Here is a 13713-nt window from a genome sequence, read left to right on the forward strand (position 1 = left end):
TCACCAGCTCACCACTCATGTGCCGAAGAGGACAAAAAGCCAACTAGTAGGGGACACCCGGGTTTGAACCAGGGACCTCTCGATCTGCAGTCGAATGCTCTACCACTGAGCTATATCCCCAGCCAAGGACGGAATCCACGCACAGGGTATATAACATCAACGCGTGAGAGAGCAACTTAACTTAAAAAATGTACACTTTCCGCACCGGGAATCGAACCCGGGCCGCCTGGGTGAAAACCAGAAATCCTAACCACTAGACCATGCGGGACACATTCGCACCACTAAGTAATTTAGATGTCATGCTTTTTCTGACAATTTGAACTAGCTCTGTCTTTCTGTTCGTGTCAAAAACACCTTTTTGCGTCCGCTGCGAGTAGGATTCGAACCTACGCGGGAAGATCCCATTTGATTTCTAGTCAAACGCCTTAACCACTCGGCCATCGCAGCCTGACAAACCGCTGGCCATTGCCACAAGGCCGACCAGAAAGCACAACATTACTGCTAAAGGCACTGCCCGGATTTGAACCGGGGATCTCCTGTTTACTAGACAGGCGCTTTAACCGCTAAGCCACAGCGCCTGCCTGTTGGGAGATTTTGAAAATCTCAATATCACACGTCTGAAATGCCGTTAAGGCTACTAACACACCGGGACGTGATACACTGTCACTCGGAAATTTTGGAAATGAGTAGTAACGCATTGGTGGTTCAGTGGTAGAATTCTCGCTTGCCACGCGGGAGACCGGGGTTCGATTCCCCCGCCAATGCATCGTGTTTTACCTACACCAGAAAATACCCTCCGTAAAAAAGAAAGGAAGGAAAATAAATAAAAAAACATAGCTGAGGAAAAGTGCTACGGCTGCTTGCATTCACCACCTCAAACCGCCCTGCTGGGCAGTGATAAAATGCCGAGACCCGGGATTGAACCAGGGACCTTCATATCTTGAGTTTGACGCTCTCCCAACTGAGCTATCTCGGCCATGATCAATTCTATCACATGGCAAAGGTCTGTACGTTGTGATAGACACTTGACCAGATCAAAAAGAATGTTTGAAGATTCGCTGCGAGTAGGGTTCGAACCTACGCGGGAAGATCCCATTAGATTTCAAGTCTAACGCCTTAACCACTCGGCCATCGCAGCAGAAATTGCTGGGTAACCAGAATAATTCACCAGCTCACCACTCAGGTGCCGAAGAGGACAAAAAGCCAACTAGTAGGGGACACCCGGGTTTGAACCAGGGACCTCTCGATCTGCAGTCGAATGCTCTACCATTGAGCTATATCCCCAGCCAAGGACGGAATCCACGCACAAGGTATATAACATCAACGCGTGAGAGAGCAACTTAACTTAAAAAGTGTACACTTCCCGCACCGGGAATCGAACCCGGGCCGCCTGGGTGAAAACCAGAAATCCTAACCACTAGACCATGCGGGACACATTCGCACCACTAAGTAATTTAGATGTCATGCTTTTTCTGACAATTTGAACTAGCTCTGTCTTTCTGTTCGTGTCAAAAACACCTTTTTGCGTCCGCTGCGAGTAGGATTCGAACCTACGCGGGAAGATCCCATTTGATTTCTAGTCAAACGCCTTAACCACTCGGCCATCGCAGCCTGACAAACCGCTGGCCATTGCCACAAGGCCGACCAGAAAGCACAACATTACTGCTAAAGGCACTGCCCGGATTTGAACCGGGGATCTCCTGTTTACTAGACAGGCGCTTTAACCGCTAAGCCACAGCGCCTGCCTGTTGGGAGATTTTGAAAATCTCAATATCACACGTCTGAAATGCCGTTAAGGCTACTAACACACCGGGACGTGATACACTGTCACTCGGAAATTTTGGAAATGAGTAGTAACGCATTGGTGGTTCAGTGGTAGAATTCTCGCTTGCCACGCGGGAGACCGGGGTTCGATTCCCCCGCCAATGCATCGTGTTTTACCTACACCAGAAAATACCCTCCGTAAAAAAGAAAGGAAGGAAAATAAATAAAAAAACATAGCTGAGGAAAAGTGCTACGGCTGCTTGCATTCACCACCTCAAACCGCCCTGCTGGGCAGTGATAAAATGCCGAGACCCGGGATTGAACCAGGGACCTTCATATCTTGAGTTTGACGCTCTCCCAACTGAGCTATCTCGGCCATGATCAATTCTATCACATGGCAAAGGTCTGTACGTTGTGATAGACACTTGACCAGATCAAAAAGAATGTTTGAAGATTCGCTGCGAGTAGGGTTCGAACCTACGCGGGAAGATCCCATTAGATTTCAAGTCTAACGCCTTAACCACTCGGCCATCGCAGCAGAAATTGCTGGGTAACCAGAATAATTCACCAGCTCACCACTCAGGTGCCGAAGAGGACAAAAAGCCAACTAGTAGGGGACACCCGGGTTTGAACCAGGGACCTCTCGATCTGCAGTCGAATGCTCTACCACTGAGCTATATCCCCAGCCAAGGACGGAATCCACGCACAGGGTATATAACATCAACGCGTGAGAGAGCAACTTAACTTAAGAGATGTACACTTCCCGCACCGGGAATCGAACCCGGGCCGCCTGGGTGAAAACCAGAAATCCTAACCACTAGACCATGCGGGACACATTCGCACCACTAAGTAATTTAGATGTCATGCTTTTTCTGACAATTTGAACTAGCTCTGTCTTTCTGTTCGTGTCAAAAACACCTTTTTGCGTCCGCTGCGAGTAGGATTCGAACCTACGCGGGAAGATCCCATTTGATTTCTAGTCAAACGCCTTAACCACTCGGCCATCGCAGCCTGACAAACCGCTGGCCATTGCCACAAGGCCGACCAGAAAGCACAACATTACTGCTAAAGGCACTGCCCGGATTTGAACCGGGGATCTCCTGTTTACTAGACAGGCGCTTTAACCGCTAAGCCACAGCGCCTGCCTGTTGGGAGATTTTGAAAATCTCAATATCACACGTCTGAAATGCCGTTAAGGCTACTAACACACCGGGACGTGATACACTGTCACTCGGAAATTTTGGAAATGAGTAGTAACGCATTGGTGGTTCAGTGGTAGAATTCTCGCCTGCCACGCGGGAGACCGGGGTTCGATTCCCCGCCAATGCATCGTGTTTTACCTACACCAGAAAATACCCTCCGTAAAAAAGAAAGGAAGGAAAATAAATAAAAAAACATAGCTGAGGAAAAGAGCTACGGCTGCTTGCATTCACCACCTCAAACCGCCCTGCTAGGCAGTGACAAAATGCCGAGACCCGGGATTGAACCAGGGACCTTCTGATCTTCAGTCTGACGCTCTCCCAACTGAGCTATCTCGGCCATGATCAATTCTATCACATGGCAAAGGTCTGTACGTTGTGATAGACACTTGACCAGATCAAAAAGAATGTTTGAAGATTCGCTGCGAGTAGGGTTCGAACCTACGCGGGAAGATCCCATTAGATTTCAAGTCTAACGCCTTAACCACTCGGCCATCGCAGCAGAAATTGCTGGGTAACCAGAATAATTCACCAGCTCACCACTCAGGTGCCGAAGAGGACAAAAAGCCAACTAGTAGGGGACACCCGGGTTTGAACCAGGGACCTCTCGATCTGCAGTCGAATGCTCTACCACTGAGCTATATCCCCAGCCAAGGACGGAATCAACGCACAAGGTATATAAGATCAACGCGTGAGAGAGCAACTTAACTTAAAAAATGTACACTTCCCGCACCGGGAATCGAACCCGGGCCGCCTGGGTGAAAACCAGAAATCCTAACCACTAGACCATGCGGGACACATTCGCACCACTAAGTAATTTAGATGTCATGCTTTTTCTGACAATTTGAACTAGCTCTGTCTTTCTGTTCGTACAAAAACACCTTTTTGCGTCCGCTGCGAGTAGGATTCGAACCTACGCGGGAAGATCCCATTTGATTTCTAGTCAAACGCCTTAACCACTCGGCCATCGCAGCCTGACAAACCGCTGGCCATTGCCACAAGGCCGACCAGAAAGCACAACATTACTGCTAAAGGCACTGCCCGGATTTGAACCGGGATCTCCTGTTTACTAGACAGGCGCTTTAACCGCTAAGCCACAGCGCCTGCCTGTTGGGAGATTTTGAAAATCTCAATATCACACGTCTGAAATGCCGTTAAGGCTACTAACACACCGGGACGTGATACACTGTCACTCGGAAATTTTGGAAATGAGTAGTAACGCATTGGTGGTTCAGTGGTAGAATTCTCGCCTGCCACGCGGTAGACCGGGGTTCGATTCCCCCGCCAATGCATCGTGTTTTACCTACACCAGAAAATACCCTCCGTAAAAAAGAAAGGAAGGAAAATAAATAAAAAAACATAGCTGAGGAAAAGTGCTACGGCTGCTTGCATTCACCACCTCAAACCGCCCTGCTTGACAGTGATAAAATGCCGAGACCCGGGATTGAACCAGGGACCTTCGGATCTTTAGTCTGACGCTCTCCCAACTGAGCTATCTCGGCCATGATCAATTCTATCACATGGCAAAGGTCTGTACGTTGTGATAGACACTTGACCAGATCAAAAAGAATGTTTGAAGATTCGCTGCGAGTAGGGTTCGAACCTACGCGGGAAGATCCCATTAGATTTCAAGTCTAACGCCTTAACCACTCGGCCATCGCAGCAGAAATTGCTGGGTAACCAGAATAATTCACCAGCTCACCACTCAGGTGCCGAAGAGGACAAAAAGCCAACTAGTAGGGGACACCCGGGTTTGAACCAGGGACCTCTCGATCTGCAGTCGAATGCTCTACCACTGAGCTATATCCCCAGCCAAGGACGGAATCCACGCACAGGGTATATAACATCAACGCGTGAGAGAGCAACTTAACTTAAAAAATGTACACTTCCCGCACCGGGAATCGAACCCGGGCCGCCTGGGTGAAAACCAGAAATCCTAACCACTAGACCATGCGGGACACATTCGCACCACTAAGTAATTTAGATGTCATGCTTTTTCTGACAATTTGAACTAGCTCTGTCTTTCTGTTCGTGTCAAAAACACCTTTTTGCGTCCGCTGCGAGTAGGATTCGAACCTACGCGGGAAGATCCCATTTGATTTCTAGTCAAACGCCTTAACCACTCGGCCATCGCAGCCTGACAAACCGCTGGCCATTGCCACAAGGCCGACCAGAAAGCACAACATTACTGCTAAAGGCACTGCCCGGATTTGAACCGGGGATCTCCTGTTTACTAGACAGGCGCTTTAACCGCTAAGCCACAGCGCCTGCCTGTTGGGAGATTTTGAAAATCTCAATATCACACGTCTGAAATGCCGTTAAGGCTACTAACACACCGGGACGTGATACACTGTCACTCGGAAATTTTGGAAATGAGTAGTAACGCATTGGTGGTTCAGTGGTAGAATTCTCGCTTGCCACGCGGGAGACCGGGGTTCGATTCCCCCGCCAATGCATCGCGTTTTACCTACACCAGAAAATACCCTCCGTAAAAAAGAAAGGAAGGAAAATAAATAAAAAAACATAGCTGAGGAAAAGTGCTACGGCTGCTTGCATTCACCACCTCAAACCACCCTGCTGGGCAGTGATAAAATGCCGAGACCCGGGATTGAACCAGGGACCTTCAGATCTTCAGTCTGACGCTCTCCCAACTGAGCTATCTCGGCCATGATCAATTCTATCACATGGCAAAGGTCTGTACGTTGTGATAGACACTTGACCAGATCAAAAAGAATGTTTGAAGATTCGCTGCGAGTAGGGTTCGAACCTACGCGGGAAGATCCCATTAGATTTCAAGTCGAACACCTTAACCACTCGGCCATCGCAGCAGAAATTGCTGGGTAACCAGAATAATTCACCAGCTCACCACTCAGGTGCCGAAGAGGACAAAAAGCCAACTAGTAGGGGACACCCGGGTTTGAACCAGGGACCTCTCGATCTGCAGTCGAATGCTCTACCACTGAGCTATATCCCCAGCCAAGGACGGAATCCACGCACAGGGTATATAACATCAACGCGTGAGAGAGCAACTTAACTTAAAAAATGTACACTTCCCGCACCGGGAATCGAACCCGGGCCGCCTGGGTGAAAACCAGAAATCCTAACCACTAGACCATGCAGGACACATTCGCAGCACTGAGTAATTTAGATGTCATGCTTTTTCTGACAATTTGAACTAGCTCTGTCTTTCTGTTCGTGTCAAAAACACCTTTTTGCGTCCGCTGCGAGTAGGATTCGAACCTACGCGGGAAGATCCCATTTGATTTCTAGTCAAACGCCTTAACCACTGGGCCATCGCAGCCTGACAAACCGTTGGCCATTGCCACAAGGCCGACCAGAAAGCACAACATTACTGCTAAAGGCACTGCCCGGATTTGAACCGGGGATCTCCTGTTTACTAGACAGGCGCTTTAACCGCTAAGCCACAGCGCCTGCCTGTTGGGAGATTTTGAAAATCTCAATATCACACGTCTGAAATGCCGTTAAGGCTACTAACACACCGGGACGTGATACACTGTCACTCGGAAATTTTGGAAATGAGTAGGAACGCATTGGTGGTTCAGTGGTAGAATTCTCGCCTGCCACGCGGGAGACCGGGGTTCGATTCCCCGCCAATGCATCGTGTTTTACCTACACCAGAAAATACCCTCCGTAAAAAAGAAAGGAAGGAAAATAAATAAAAAAACATAGCTGAGGAAAAGTGCTACGGCTGCTTGCATTCACCACCTCAAACCGCCCTGCTGGGCAGTGATAAAATGCCGAGACCCGGGATTGAACCAGGGACCTTCAGATCTTCAGTCTGACGCTCTCCCAACTGAGCTATCTCGGCCATGATCAATTCTATAACATGGCAAAGGTCTGTACGTTGTGATAGACACTTGACCAGATCAAAAAGAATGTTTGAAGATTCGCTGCGAGTAGGGTTCGAACCTACGCGGGAAGATCCCATTAGATTTCAAGTCTAACGCCTTAACCACTCGGCCATCGCAGCAGAAATTGCTGGGTAACCAGAATAATTCACCAGCTCACCACTCAGGTGCCGAAGAGGACAAAAAGCCAACTAGTAGGGGACACCCGGGTTTGAACCAGGGACCTCTCGATCTGCAGTCGAATGCTCTACCACTGAGCTATATCCCCAGCCAAGGACGGAATCCACGCACAGGGTATATAACATCAACGCGTGAGAGAACAACTTAACTTAAAAAATGTACACTTCCCGCACCGGGAATCGAACCCGGGCCGCCTGAGTGAAAACCAGAAATCCTAACCACTAGACCATGCGGGACACATTCGCACCACTAAGTAATTTAGATGTCATGCTTTTTCTGACAATTTGAACTAGCTCTGTCTTTCTGTTCGTGTCAAAAACACCTTTTTGCGTCCGCTGCGAGTAGGATTCGAACCTACGCGGGAAGATCCCATTTGATTTCTAGTCAAACGCCTTAACCGCTCGGCCATCGCAGCCTGACAAACCGCTGGCCATTGCCACAAGGCCGACCAGAAAGCACAACATTACTGCTAAAGGCACTGCCCGGATTTGAACCGGGGATCTCCTGTTTACTAGACAGGCGCTTTAACCGCTAAGCCACAGCGCCTGCCTGTTGGGAGATTTTGAAAATCTCAATATCACACGTCTGAAATGCCGTTAGGGCTACTAACACACCGGGACGTGATACACTGTCACTCGGAAATTTTGGAAATGAGTAGTAACGCATTGGTGGTTCAGTGGTAGAATTCTCGCCTGCCACGCGGGAGACCGGGGTTCGAATCCCCGCCAATGCATCGTGTTTTACCTACACCAGAAAATACCCTCCGTAAAAAAGAAAGGAAGGAAAATAAATAAAAAAACATAGCTGAGGAAAAGTGCTACGGCTGCTTGCATTCACCACCTCAAACCGCCCTACTGGGCGGTGATAAAATGCCGAGACCCGGGATTGAACCAGGGACCTTCAGATCTTCCGTCTGACGCTCTCCCAACTGAGCTATCTCGGCCATGATCAATTCTATCACATGGCAAAGGTCTGTACGTTGTGATAGACACTTGACCAGATCAAAAAGAATGTTTGAAGATTCGCTGCGAGTAGGGTTCGAACCTACGCGGGAAGATCCCATTAGATTTCAAGTCTAACGCCTTAACCACTCGGCCATCGCAGCAGAAATTGCTGGGTAACCAGAATAATTCACCAGCTCACCACTCAGGTGCCGAAGAGGACAAAAAGCCAACTAGTAGGGGACACCCGGGTTTGAACCAGGGACCTCTCGATCTGCAGTCGAATGCTCTACCACTGAGCTATATCTCCAGCCAAGGACGGAATCCACGCACAGGGTATATAACATCAACGCGTGAGAGAGCAACTTAACTTAAAAAATGTACACTTCCCGCACCGGGATCGAACCCGGGCCGCCTGGGTGAAAACCAGAAATCCTAACCAGTAGACCATGCGGGACACATTCGCACCACTAAGTAATTTAGATGTCATGCTTTTTCTGACAATTTGAACTAGCTCTGTCTTTCTGTTCGTGTCAAAAACACCTTTTTGCGTCCGCTGCGAGTAGGATTCGAACCTACGCGGGAAGATCCCATTTGATTTCTAGTCAAACGCCTTAACCACTCGGCCATCGCAGCCTGACAAACCGCTGGCCATTGCCACAAGGCCGACCAGAAAGCACAACATTACTGCTAAAGGCACTGCCCGGATTTGAACCGGGGATCTCCTGTTTACTAGACAGGCGCTTTAACCGCTAAGCCACAGCGCCTGCCTGTTGGGAGATTTTGAAAATCTCAATATCACACGTCTGAAATGCCGTTAAGGCTACTAACACACCGGGACGTGATACACTGTCACTCGGAAATTTTGGAAATGAGTAGTAACGCATTGGTGGTTCAGTGGTAGAATTCTCGCCTGCCACGCGGGAGACCGGGGTTCGATTCCCCGCCAATGCATCGTGTTTTACCTACACCAGAAAATACCCTCCGTAAAAAAGAAAGGAAGGAAAATAAATAAAAAAACATAGCTGAGGAAAAGTGCTACGGCTGCTTGCATTCACCACCTCAAACCGCCCTGCTGGGCAGTGATAAAATGCCGAGACCCGGGATTGAACCAGGGACCTTCAGATCTTCAGTCTGACGCTCTCCCAACTGAGCTATCTCGGCCATGATCAATTCTATCACATGGCAAAGGTCTGTACGTTGTGATAGACACTTGACCAGATCAAAAAGAATGTTTGAAGATTCGCTGCGAGTAGGGTTCGAACCTACGCGGGAAGATCCCATTAGATTTCAAGTCTAACGCCTTAACCACTCGGCCATCGCAGCAGAAATTGCTGGGTAACCAGAATAATTCACCAGCTCACCACTCAGGTGCCGAAGAGGACAAAAAGCCAACTAGTAGGGGACACCCGGGTTTGAACCAGGGACCTCTCGATCTGCAGTCGAATGCTCTACCACTGAGCTATATCCCCAGCCAAGGACGGAATCCACGCACAGGGTATATAACATCAACGCGTGAGAGAGCAACTTAACTTAAAAAATGTACACTTCCCGCACCGGGAATCGAACCCGGGCCGCCTGGGTGAAAACCAGAAATCCTAACCACTAGACCATGCGGGACACATTCGCACCACTAAGTAATTTAGATGTCATGCTTTTTCTGACAATTTGAACTAGCTCTGTCTTTCTGTTCGTGTCAAAAACACCTTTTTGCGTCCGCTGCGAGTAGGATTCGAACCTACGCGGGAAGATCCCATTTGATTTCTAGTCAAACGCCTTAACCACTCGGCCATCGCAGCCTTACAAACCGCTGGCCATTGCCACAAGGCCGACCAGAAAGCACAACATTACTGCTAAAGGCACTGCCCGGATTTGAACCGGGGATCTCCTGTTTACTAGACAGGCGCTTTAACCGCTAAGCCACAGCGCCTGCCTGTTGGGAGATTTTGAAAATCTCAATATCACACGTCTGAAATGCTGTTAAGGCTACTAACACACCGGGACGTGATACACTGTCACTCGGAAATTTTGGAAATGAGTAGTAACGCATTGGTGGTTCAGTGGTAGAATTCTCGCCTGCCACGCGGGAGACCGGGGTTCGATTCCCCGCCAATGCAACGTGTTTTACCTACACCAGAAAATACCCTCCGTAAAAAAGAAAGGAAGGAAAATAAATAAAAAAACATAGCTGAGGAAAAGTGCTACGGCTGCTTGCATTTACCACCTCAAACCGCCCTGCTGGGCAGTGATAAAATGCCGAGACCCGGGATTGAACCAGGGACCTTCAGATCTTCAGTCTGACGCTCTCCCAACTGAGCTATCTCGGCCATGATCATTTCTATCACATGGCAAAGGTCTGTACGTTGTGATAGACACTTGACCAGATCAAAAAGAATGTTTGAAGATTCGCTGCGAGTAGGGTTCGAACCTACGCGGGAAGATCCCATTAGATTTCAAGTCTAACGCCTTAACCACTCGGCCATCGCAGCAGAAATTGCTGGGTAACCAGAATAATTCACCAGCTCACCACTCAGGTGCCGAAGGGGACAAAAAGCCAACTAGTAGGGGACACCCGGGTTTGAACCAGGGACCTCTCGATCTGCAGTCGAATGCTCTACCACTGAGCTATATCCCCAGCCAAGGACGGAATCCACGCACAGGGTATATAACATCAACGCGTGAGAGAGCAACTTAACTTAAAAAATGTACACTTCCCGCACCGGGAATCGAACCCGGGCCGCCTGGGTGAAAACCAGAAATCCTAACCACTAGACCATGCGGGACACATTCGCACCACTAAGTAATTTAGATGTCATGCTTTTTCTGACAATTTGAACTAGCTCTGTCTTTCTGTTCGTGTCAAAAACACCTTTTTGCGTCCGCTGCGAGTAGGATTCGAACCTACGCGGGAAGATCCCATTTGATTTCTAGTCAAACGCCTTAACCACTCGGCCATCGCAGCCTGACAAACCGCTGGCCATTGCCACAAGGCCGACCAGAAAGCACAACATTACTGCTAAAGGCACTGCCCGGATTTGAACCGGGGATCTCCTGTTTACTAGACAGGCGCTTTAACCGCTAAGCCACAGCGCCTGCCTGTTGGGAGATTTTGAAAATCTCAATATCACACGTCTGAAATGCCGTTAAGGCTACTAACACACCGGGACGTGATACACTGTCACTCGGAAATTTTGGAAATGAGTAGTAACGCATTGGTGGTTCAGTGGTAGAATTCTCGCCTGCCACGCGGGAGACCGGGGTTCGATTCCCCGCCAATGCATCGTGTTTTACCTACACCAGAAAATACCCTCCGTAAAAAAGAAAGGAAAGAAAATAAATAAAAAAACATAGCTGAGGAAAAGTGCTACGGCTGCTTGCATTCACCACCTCAAACCGCCCTGCTGGGCAGTGATAAAATGCCGAGACCCGGGATTGAACCAGGGACCTTCAGATCTTCAGTCTGACGCTCTCCCAACTGAGCTATCTCGGCCATGATCAATTCTATCACATGGCAAAGGTCTGTACGTTGTGATAGACACTTGACCAGATCAAAAAGAATGTTTGAAGATTCGCTGCGAGTAGGGTTCGAACCTACGCGGGAAGATCCCATTAGATTTCAAGTCTAACGCCTTAACCACTCGGCCATCGCAGCAGAAATTGCTGGGTAACCAGAATAATTCACCAGCTCACCACTCAGGTGCCGAAGAGGACAAAAAGCCAACTAGTAGGGGACACCCGGGTTTGAACCAGGGACCTCTCGATCTGCAGTCGAATGCTCTACCACTGAGCTATATCCCCAGCCAAGGACGGAATCCACGCACAGGGTATATAACATCAACGCGTGAGAGAGCAACTTAACTTAAAAAATGTACACTTCCCGCACCGGGAATCGAACCCGGACCGCCTGGGTGAAAACCAGAAATCCTAACCACTAGACCATGCGGGACACATTCGCACCACTAAGTAATTTAGATGTCATGCTTTTTCTGACAATTTGAACTAGCTCTGTCTTTCTGTTCGTGTCAAAAACACCTTTTTGCGTCCGCTGCGAGTAGGATTCGAACCTACGCGGGAAGATCCCATTTGATTTCTAGTCAAACGCCTTAACCACTCGGCCATCGCAGCCTGACAAACCGCTGGCCATTGCCACAAGGCCGACCAGAAAGCACAACATTACTGCTAAAGGCACTGCCCGGATTTGAACCGGGGATCTTCTGTTTACTAGACAGGCGCTTTAACCGCTAAGCCACAGCGCCTGCCTGTTGGGAGATTTTTAAAATCTCAATATCACACGTCTGAAATGCCGTTAAGGCTACTAACACACCGGGACGTGATACACTGTCACTCGGAAATTTTGGAAATGAGTAGTAACGCATTGGTGGTTCAGTGGTAGAATTCTCGCCTGCCACGCGGGAGACCGGGGTTCGATTCCCCGCCAATGCATCGTGTTTTACCTACACCAGAAAATACCCTCCGTAAAAAAGAAAGGAAGGAAAATAAATAAAAAAACATAGCTGAGGAAAAGTGCTACGGCTGCTTGCATTCACCACCTCAAACCGCCCTGCTGGGCAGTGATAAAATGCGGAGACCCGGGATTGAACCAGGGACCTTCAGATCTTCAGTCTGACGCTCTCCCAACTGAGCTATCTCGGCCATGATCAATTCTATCACATGGCAAAGGTCTGTACGTTGTGATAGACACTTGACCAGATCAAAAAGAATGTTTGAAGATTCGCTGCGAGTAGGGTTCGAACCTACGCGGGAAGATCCCATTAGATTTCAAGTCTAACGCCTTAACCACTCGGCCATCGCAGCAGAAATTGCTGGGTAACCAGAATAATTCACCAGCTCACCACTCAGGTGCCGAAGAGGACAAAAAGCCAACTAGTAGGGGACACCCGGGTTTGAACCAGGGACCTCTCGATCTGCAGTCGAATGCTCTACCACTGAGCTATATCCCCAGCCAAGGACGGAATCCACGCACAGGGTATATAACATCAACGCGTGAGAGAGCAACTTAACTTAAAAAATGTACACTTCCCGCACCGGGAATCGAACCCGGGCCGCCTGGGTGAAAACCAGAAATCCTAACCACTAGACCATGCGGGACACATTCGCACCACTAAGTAATTTAGATGTCATGCTTTTTCTGACAATTTGAACTAGCTCTGTCTTTCTGTTCGTGTCAAAAACACCTTTTTGCGTCCGCTGCGAATAGGATTCGAACCTACGCGGGAAGATCCCATTTGATTTCTAGTCAAACGCCTTAACCACTCGGCCATCGCAGCCTGACAAACCGCTGGCCATTGCCACAAGGCCGACCAGAAAGCACAACATTACTGCTAAAGGCACTGCCCGGATTTGAACCGGGGATCTCCTGTTTTTTAGACAGGCACTTTAACCGCTAAGCCACAGCGCCTGCTTGTTGGGAGATCTTGAAAATCTCAATATCACACGTCTGAAATGCCGTTAAGGCTACTAACACACCGGGACGTTATACACTGTCACTCGGAAATTTTGGAAATGAGTAGTAACGCATTAGTGGTTCAGTGGTAGAATTCTCGCCTGCCGCGCGGGAGACCGGGGTTCGATTCTCCGCCAATGCATCGTGTTTTACCTACACCAGAAAATACCCTCCGTAAAAAAGAAAGAAAGGAAAATAAATAAAAAAACATAGCTGAGGAAAAGTGCTACGGCTGCTTGCATTCACCACCTCAAACCGCCCTGCTGGGCAGTGATAAAATGCCGAGACCCGGGATT

At 48.8% G+C, this 13713-nt stretch overlaps 61 non-coding genes across 61 annotated transcripts; 7 read left to right on the forward strand and 54 right to left on the reverse strand.

Annotated features, from left to right (window-relative positions):
- Positions 1–48: 48 nt before the first annotated feature.
- Positions 49–120, reverse strand: Trnac-gca (transfer RNA cysteine (anticodon GCA)). The gene has a single exon. It is a non-coding gene; the product is annotated as a tRNA-Cys (tRNA).
- Positions 121–365: 245 nt separating this feature from the next.
- On the reverse strand, positions 366–447 carry Trnas-aga (transfer RNA serine (anticodon AGA)). The gene has a single exon. It is a non-coding gene; the product is annotated as a tRNA-Ser (tRNA).
- A 58-nt stretch (positions 448–505) lies between these two features.
- Positions 506–578, reverse strand: Trnat-agu (transfer RNA threonine (anticodon AGU)). Its single transcript has one exon. It is a non-coding gene; the product is annotated as a tRNA-Thr (tRNA).
- Positions 579–903: 325 nt separating this feature from the next.
- Trnal-caa (transfer RNA leucine (anticodon CAA)) lies at positions 904–976 on the reverse strand. The gene has a single exon. It is a non-coding gene; the product is annotated as a tRNA-Leu (tRNA).
- An 80-nt stretch (positions 977–1056) lies between these two features.
- Positions 1057–1138, reverse strand: Trnas-uga (transfer RNA serine (anticodon UGA)). The gene has a single exon. It is a non-coding gene; the product is annotated as a tRNA-Ser (tRNA).
- A 222-nt stretch (positions 1139–1360) lies between these two features.
- Positions 1361–1432, reverse strand: Trnae-uuc (transfer RNA glutamic acid (anticodon UUC)). The gene has a single exon. It is a non-coding gene; the product is annotated as a tRNA-Glu (tRNA).
- A 97-nt stretch (positions 1433–1529) lies between these two features.
- Trnas-aga (transfer RNA serine (anticodon AGA)) lies at positions 1530–1611 on the reverse strand. Its single transcript has one exon. It is a non-coding gene; the product is annotated as a tRNA-Ser (tRNA).
- Positions 1612–1669: 58 nt separating this feature from the next.
- Positions 1670–1742, reverse strand: Trnat-agu (transfer RNA threonine (anticodon AGU)). Its single transcript has one exon. It is a non-coding gene; the product is annotated as a tRNA-Thr (tRNA).
- Positions 1743–2067: 325 nt separating this feature from the next.
- Trnal-caa (transfer RNA leucine (anticodon CAA)) lies at positions 2068–2140 on the reverse strand. The gene has a single exon. It is a non-coding gene; the product is annotated as a tRNA-Leu (tRNA).
- Positions 2141–2220: 80 nt separating this feature from the next.
- On the reverse strand, positions 2221–2302 carry Trnas-uga (transfer RNA serine (anticodon UGA)). The gene has a single exon. It is a non-coding gene; the product is annotated as a tRNA-Ser (tRNA).
- Positions 2303–2376: 74 nt separating this feature from the next.
- Trnac-gca (transfer RNA cysteine (anticodon GCA)) lies at positions 2377–2448 on the reverse strand. Its single transcript has one exon. It is a non-coding gene; the product is annotated as a tRNA-Cys (tRNA).
- Positions 2449–2524: 76 nt separating this feature from the next.
- Positions 2525–2596, reverse strand: Trnae-uuc (transfer RNA glutamic acid (anticodon UUC)). The gene has a single exon. It is a non-coding gene; the product is annotated as a tRNA-Glu (tRNA).
- A 97-nt stretch (positions 2597–2693) lies between these two features.
- On the reverse strand, positions 2694–2775 carry Trnas-aga (transfer RNA serine (anticodon AGA)). Its single transcript has one exon. It is a non-coding gene; the product is annotated as a tRNA-Ser (tRNA).
- A 58-nt stretch (positions 2776–2833) lies between these two features.
- On the reverse strand, positions 2834–2906 carry Trnat-agu (transfer RNA threonine (anticodon AGU)). The gene has a single exon. It is a non-coding gene; the product is annotated as a tRNA-Thr (tRNA).
- Positions 2907–3022: 116 nt separating this feature from the next.
- Trnag-gcc (transfer RNA glycine (anticodon GCC)) lies at positions 3023–3093 on the forward strand. The gene has a single exon. It is a non-coding gene; the product is annotated as a tRNA-Gly (tRNA).
- Positions 3094–3383: 290 nt separating this feature from the next.
- Trnas-uga (transfer RNA serine (anticodon UGA)) lies at positions 3384–3465 on the reverse strand. The gene has a single exon. It is a non-coding gene; the product is annotated as a tRNA-Ser (tRNA).
- Positions 3466–3539: 74 nt separating this feature from the next.
- Positions 3540–3611, reverse strand: Trnac-gca (transfer RNA cysteine (anticodon GCA)). The gene has a single exon. It is a non-coding gene; the product is annotated as a tRNA-Cys (tRNA).
- A 76-nt stretch (positions 3612–3687) lies between these two features.
- On the reverse strand, positions 3688–3759 carry Trnae-uuc (transfer RNA glutamic acid (anticodon UUC)). The gene has a single exon. It is a non-coding gene; the product is annotated as a tRNA-Glu (tRNA).
- Positions 3760–3855: 96 nt separating this feature from the next.
- Trnas-aga (transfer RNA serine (anticodon AGA)) lies at positions 3856–3937 on the reverse strand. The gene has a single exon. It is a non-coding gene; the product is annotated as a tRNA-Ser (tRNA).
- Positions 3938–4392: 455 nt separating this feature from the next.
- On the reverse strand, positions 4393–4465 carry Trnaf-aaa (transfer RNA phenylalanine (anticodon AAA)). Its single transcript has one exon. It is a non-coding gene; the product is annotated as a tRNA-Phe (tRNA).
- An 80-nt stretch (positions 4466–4545) lies between these two features.
- Positions 4546–4627, reverse strand: Trnas-uga (transfer RNA serine (anticodon UGA)). Its single transcript has one exon. It is a non-coding gene; the product is annotated as a tRNA-Ser (tRNA).
- Positions 4628–4701: 74 nt separating this feature from the next.
- Positions 4702–4773, reverse strand: Trnac-gca (transfer RNA cysteine (anticodon GCA)). Its single transcript has one exon. It is a non-coding gene; the product is annotated as a tRNA-Cys (tRNA).
- Positions 4774–4849: 76 nt separating this feature from the next.
- On the reverse strand, positions 4850–4921 carry Trnae-uuc (transfer RNA glutamic acid (anticodon UUC)). The gene has a single exon. It is a non-coding gene; the product is annotated as a tRNA-Glu (tRNA).
- Positions 4922–5018: 97 nt separating this feature from the next.
- Trnas-aga (transfer RNA serine (anticodon AGA)) lies at positions 5019–5100 on the reverse strand. Its single transcript has one exon. It is a non-coding gene; the product is annotated as a tRNA-Ser (tRNA).
- A 58-nt stretch (positions 5101–5158) lies between these two features.
- Trnat-agu (transfer RNA threonine (anticodon AGU)) lies at positions 5159–5231 on the reverse strand. Its single transcript has one exon. It is a non-coding gene; the product is annotated as a tRNA-Thr (tRNA).
- Positions 5232–5556: 325 nt separating this feature from the next.
- On the reverse strand, positions 5557–5629 carry Trnaf-gaa (transfer RNA phenylalanine (anticodon GAA)). The gene has a single exon. It is a non-coding gene; the product is annotated as a tRNA-Phe (tRNA).
- A 236-nt stretch (positions 5630–5865) lies between these two features.
- Trnac-gca (transfer RNA cysteine (anticodon GCA)) lies at positions 5866–5937 on the reverse strand. Its single transcript has one exon. It is a non-coding gene; the product is annotated as a tRNA-Cys (tRNA).
- A 385-nt stretch (positions 5938–6322) lies between these two features.
- Trnat-agu (transfer RNA threonine (anticodon AGU)) lies at positions 6323–6395 on the reverse strand. The gene has a single exon. It is a non-coding gene; the product is annotated as a tRNA-Thr (tRNA).
- A 116-nt stretch (positions 6396–6511) lies between these two features.
- On the forward strand, positions 6512–6582 carry Trnag-gcc (transfer RNA glycine (anticodon GCC)). The gene has a single exon. It is a non-coding gene; the product is annotated as a tRNA-Gly (tRNA).
- Positions 6583–6719: 137 nt separating this feature from the next.
- On the reverse strand, positions 6720–6792 carry Trnaf-gaa (transfer RNA phenylalanine (anticodon GAA)). Its single transcript has one exon. It is a non-coding gene; the product is annotated as a tRNA-Phe (tRNA).
- An 80-nt stretch (positions 6793–6872) lies between these two features.
- Positions 6873–6954, reverse strand: Trnas-uga (transfer RNA serine (anticodon UGA)). Its single transcript has one exon. It is a non-coding gene; the product is annotated as a tRNA-Ser (tRNA).
- Positions 6955–7028: 74 nt separating this feature from the next.
- Trnac-gca (transfer RNA cysteine (anticodon GCA)) lies at positions 7029–7100 on the reverse strand. Its single transcript has one exon. It is a non-coding gene; the product is annotated as a tRNA-Cys (tRNA).
- A 385-nt stretch (positions 7101–7485) lies between these two features.
- Trnat-agu (transfer RNA threonine (anticodon AGU)) lies at positions 7486–7558 on the reverse strand. Its single transcript has one exon. It is a non-coding gene; the product is annotated as a tRNA-Thr (tRNA).
- Positions 7559–7674: 116 nt separating this feature from the next.
- On the forward strand, positions 7675–7745 carry Trnag-gcc (transfer RNA glycine (anticodon GCC)). The gene has a single exon. It is a non-coding gene; the product is annotated as a tRNA-Gly (tRNA).
- Positions 7746–8035: 290 nt separating this feature from the next.
- On the reverse strand, positions 8036–8117 carry Trnas-uga (transfer RNA serine (anticodon UGA)). The gene has a single exon. It is a non-coding gene; the product is annotated as a tRNA-Ser (tRNA).
- A 390-nt stretch (positions 8118–8507) lies between these two features.
- Positions 8508–8589, reverse strand: Trnas-aga (transfer RNA serine (anticodon AGA)). Its single transcript has one exon. It is a non-coding gene; the product is annotated as a tRNA-Ser (tRNA).
- A 58-nt stretch (positions 8590–8647) lies between these two features.
- Positions 8648–8720, reverse strand: Trnat-agu (transfer RNA threonine (anticodon AGU)). The gene has a single exon. It is a non-coding gene; the product is annotated as a tRNA-Thr (tRNA).
- A 116-nt stretch (positions 8721–8836) lies between these two features.
- Positions 8837–8907, forward strand: Trnag-gcc (transfer RNA glycine (anticodon GCC)). The gene has a single exon. It is a non-coding gene; the product is annotated as a tRNA-Gly (tRNA).
- A 137-nt stretch (positions 8908–9044) lies between these two features.
- On the reverse strand, positions 9045–9117 carry Trnaf-gaa (transfer RNA phenylalanine (anticodon GAA)). The gene has a single exon. It is a non-coding gene; the product is annotated as a tRNA-Phe (tRNA).
- Positions 9118–9197: 80 nt separating this feature from the next.
- Positions 9198–9279, reverse strand: Trnas-uga (transfer RNA serine (anticodon UGA)). The gene has a single exon. It is a non-coding gene; the product is annotated as a tRNA-Ser (tRNA).
- Positions 9280–9353: 74 nt separating this feature from the next.
- Trnac-gca (transfer RNA cysteine (anticodon GCA)) lies at positions 9354–9425 on the reverse strand. Its single transcript has one exon. It is a non-coding gene; the product is annotated as a tRNA-Cys (tRNA).
- A 76-nt stretch (positions 9426–9501) lies between these two features.
- On the reverse strand, positions 9502–9573 carry Trnae-uuc (transfer RNA glutamic acid (anticodon UUC)). Its single transcript has one exon. It is a non-coding gene; the product is annotated as a tRNA-Glu (tRNA).
- Positions 9574–9670: 97 nt separating this feature from the next.
- Positions 9671–9752, reverse strand: Trnas-aga (transfer RNA serine (anticodon AGA)). Its single transcript has one exon. It is a non-coding gene; the product is annotated as a tRNA-Ser (tRNA).
- Positions 9753–9810: 58 nt separating this feature from the next.
- Trnat-agu (transfer RNA threonine (anticodon AGU)) lies at positions 9811–9883 on the reverse strand. Its single transcript has one exon. It is a non-coding gene; the product is annotated as a tRNA-Thr (tRNA).
- A 116-nt stretch (positions 9884–9999) lies between these two features.
- On the forward strand, positions 10000–10070 carry Trnag-gcc (transfer RNA glycine (anticodon GCC)). Its single transcript has one exon. It is a non-coding gene; the product is annotated as a tRNA-Gly (tRNA).
- Positions 10071–10207: 137 nt separating this feature from the next.
- On the reverse strand, positions 10208–10280 carry Trnaf-gaa (transfer RNA phenylalanine (anticodon GAA)). The gene has a single exon. It is a non-coding gene; the product is annotated as a tRNA-Phe (tRNA).
- Positions 10281–10360: 80 nt separating this feature from the next.
- On the reverse strand, positions 10361–10442 carry Trnas-uga (transfer RNA serine (anticodon UGA)). Its single transcript has one exon. It is a non-coding gene; the product is annotated as a tRNA-Ser (tRNA).
- A 74-nt stretch (positions 10443–10516) lies between these two features.
- Trnac-gca (transfer RNA cysteine (anticodon GCA)) lies at positions 10517–10588 on the reverse strand. Its single transcript has one exon. It is a non-coding gene; the product is annotated as a tRNA-Cys (tRNA).
- Positions 10589–10664: 76 nt separating this feature from the next.
- Trnae-uuc (transfer RNA glutamic acid (anticodon UUC)) lies at positions 10665–10736 on the reverse strand. Its single transcript has one exon. It is a non-coding gene; the product is annotated as a tRNA-Glu (tRNA).
- A 97-nt stretch (positions 10737–10833) lies between these two features.
- Trnas-aga (transfer RNA serine (anticodon AGA)) lies at positions 10834–10915 on the reverse strand. Its single transcript has one exon. It is a non-coding gene; the product is annotated as a tRNA-Ser (tRNA).
- Positions 10916–10973: 58 nt separating this feature from the next.
- On the reverse strand, positions 10974–11046 carry Trnat-agu (transfer RNA threonine (anticodon AGU)). Its single transcript has one exon. It is a non-coding gene; the product is annotated as a tRNA-Thr (tRNA).
- Positions 11047–11162: 116 nt separating this feature from the next.
- Positions 11163–11233, forward strand: Trnag-gcc (transfer RNA glycine (anticodon GCC)). Its single transcript has one exon. It is a non-coding gene; the product is annotated as a tRNA-Gly (tRNA).
- Positions 11234–11370: 137 nt separating this feature from the next.
- On the reverse strand, positions 11371–11443 carry Trnaf-gaa (transfer RNA phenylalanine (anticodon GAA)). Its single transcript has one exon. It is a non-coding gene; the product is annotated as a tRNA-Phe (tRNA).
- An 80-nt stretch (positions 11444–11523) lies between these two features.
- Trnas-uga (transfer RNA serine (anticodon UGA)) lies at positions 11524–11605 on the reverse strand. The gene has a single exon. It is a non-coding gene; the product is annotated as a tRNA-Ser (tRNA).
- Positions 11606–11679: 74 nt separating this feature from the next.
- Trnac-gca (transfer RNA cysteine (anticodon GCA)) lies at positions 11680–11751 on the reverse strand. The gene has a single exon. It is a non-coding gene; the product is annotated as a tRNA-Cys (tRNA).
- A 245-nt stretch (positions 11752–11996) lies between these two features.
- Trnas-aga (transfer RNA serine (anticodon AGA)) lies at positions 11997–12078 on the reverse strand. The gene has a single exon. It is a non-coding gene; the product is annotated as a tRNA-Ser (tRNA).
- Positions 12079–12325: 247 nt separating this feature from the next.
- Trnag-gcc (transfer RNA glycine (anticodon GCC)) lies at positions 12326–12396 on the forward strand. The gene has a single exon. It is a non-coding gene; the product is annotated as a tRNA-Gly (tRNA).
- A 290-nt stretch (positions 12397–12686) lies between these two features.
- Positions 12687–12768, reverse strand: Trnas-uga (transfer RNA serine (anticodon UGA)). The gene has a single exon. It is a non-coding gene; the product is annotated as a tRNA-Ser (tRNA).
- Positions 12769–12842: 74 nt separating this feature from the next.
- Trnac-gca (transfer RNA cysteine (anticodon GCA)) lies at positions 12843–12914 on the reverse strand. The gene has a single exon. It is a non-coding gene; the product is annotated as a tRNA-Cys (tRNA).
- Positions 12915–12990: 76 nt separating this feature from the next.
- Positions 12991–13062, reverse strand: Trnae-uuc (transfer RNA glutamic acid (anticodon UUC)). The gene has a single exon. It is a non-coding gene; the product is annotated as a tRNA-Glu (tRNA).
- A 237-nt stretch (positions 13063–13299) lies between these two features.
- On the reverse strand, positions 13300–13372 carry Trnaf-aaa (transfer RNA phenylalanine (anticodon AAA)). Its single transcript has one exon. It is a non-coding gene; the product is annotated as a tRNA-Phe (tRNA).
- Positions 13373–13713: the final 341 nt, after the last annotated feature.

The sequence above is a fragment of the Hydractinia symbiolongicarpus genome, chromosome 2 (assembly GCF_029227915.1).
Source record: "Hydractinia symbiolongicarpus strain clone_291-10 chromosome 2, HSymV2.1, whole genome shotgun sequence".
NCBI classification, from domain to species: domain Eukaryota; kingdom Metazoa; phylum Cnidaria; class Hydrozoa; order Anthoathecata; family Hydractiniidae; genus Hydractinia; species Hydractinia symbiolongicarpus.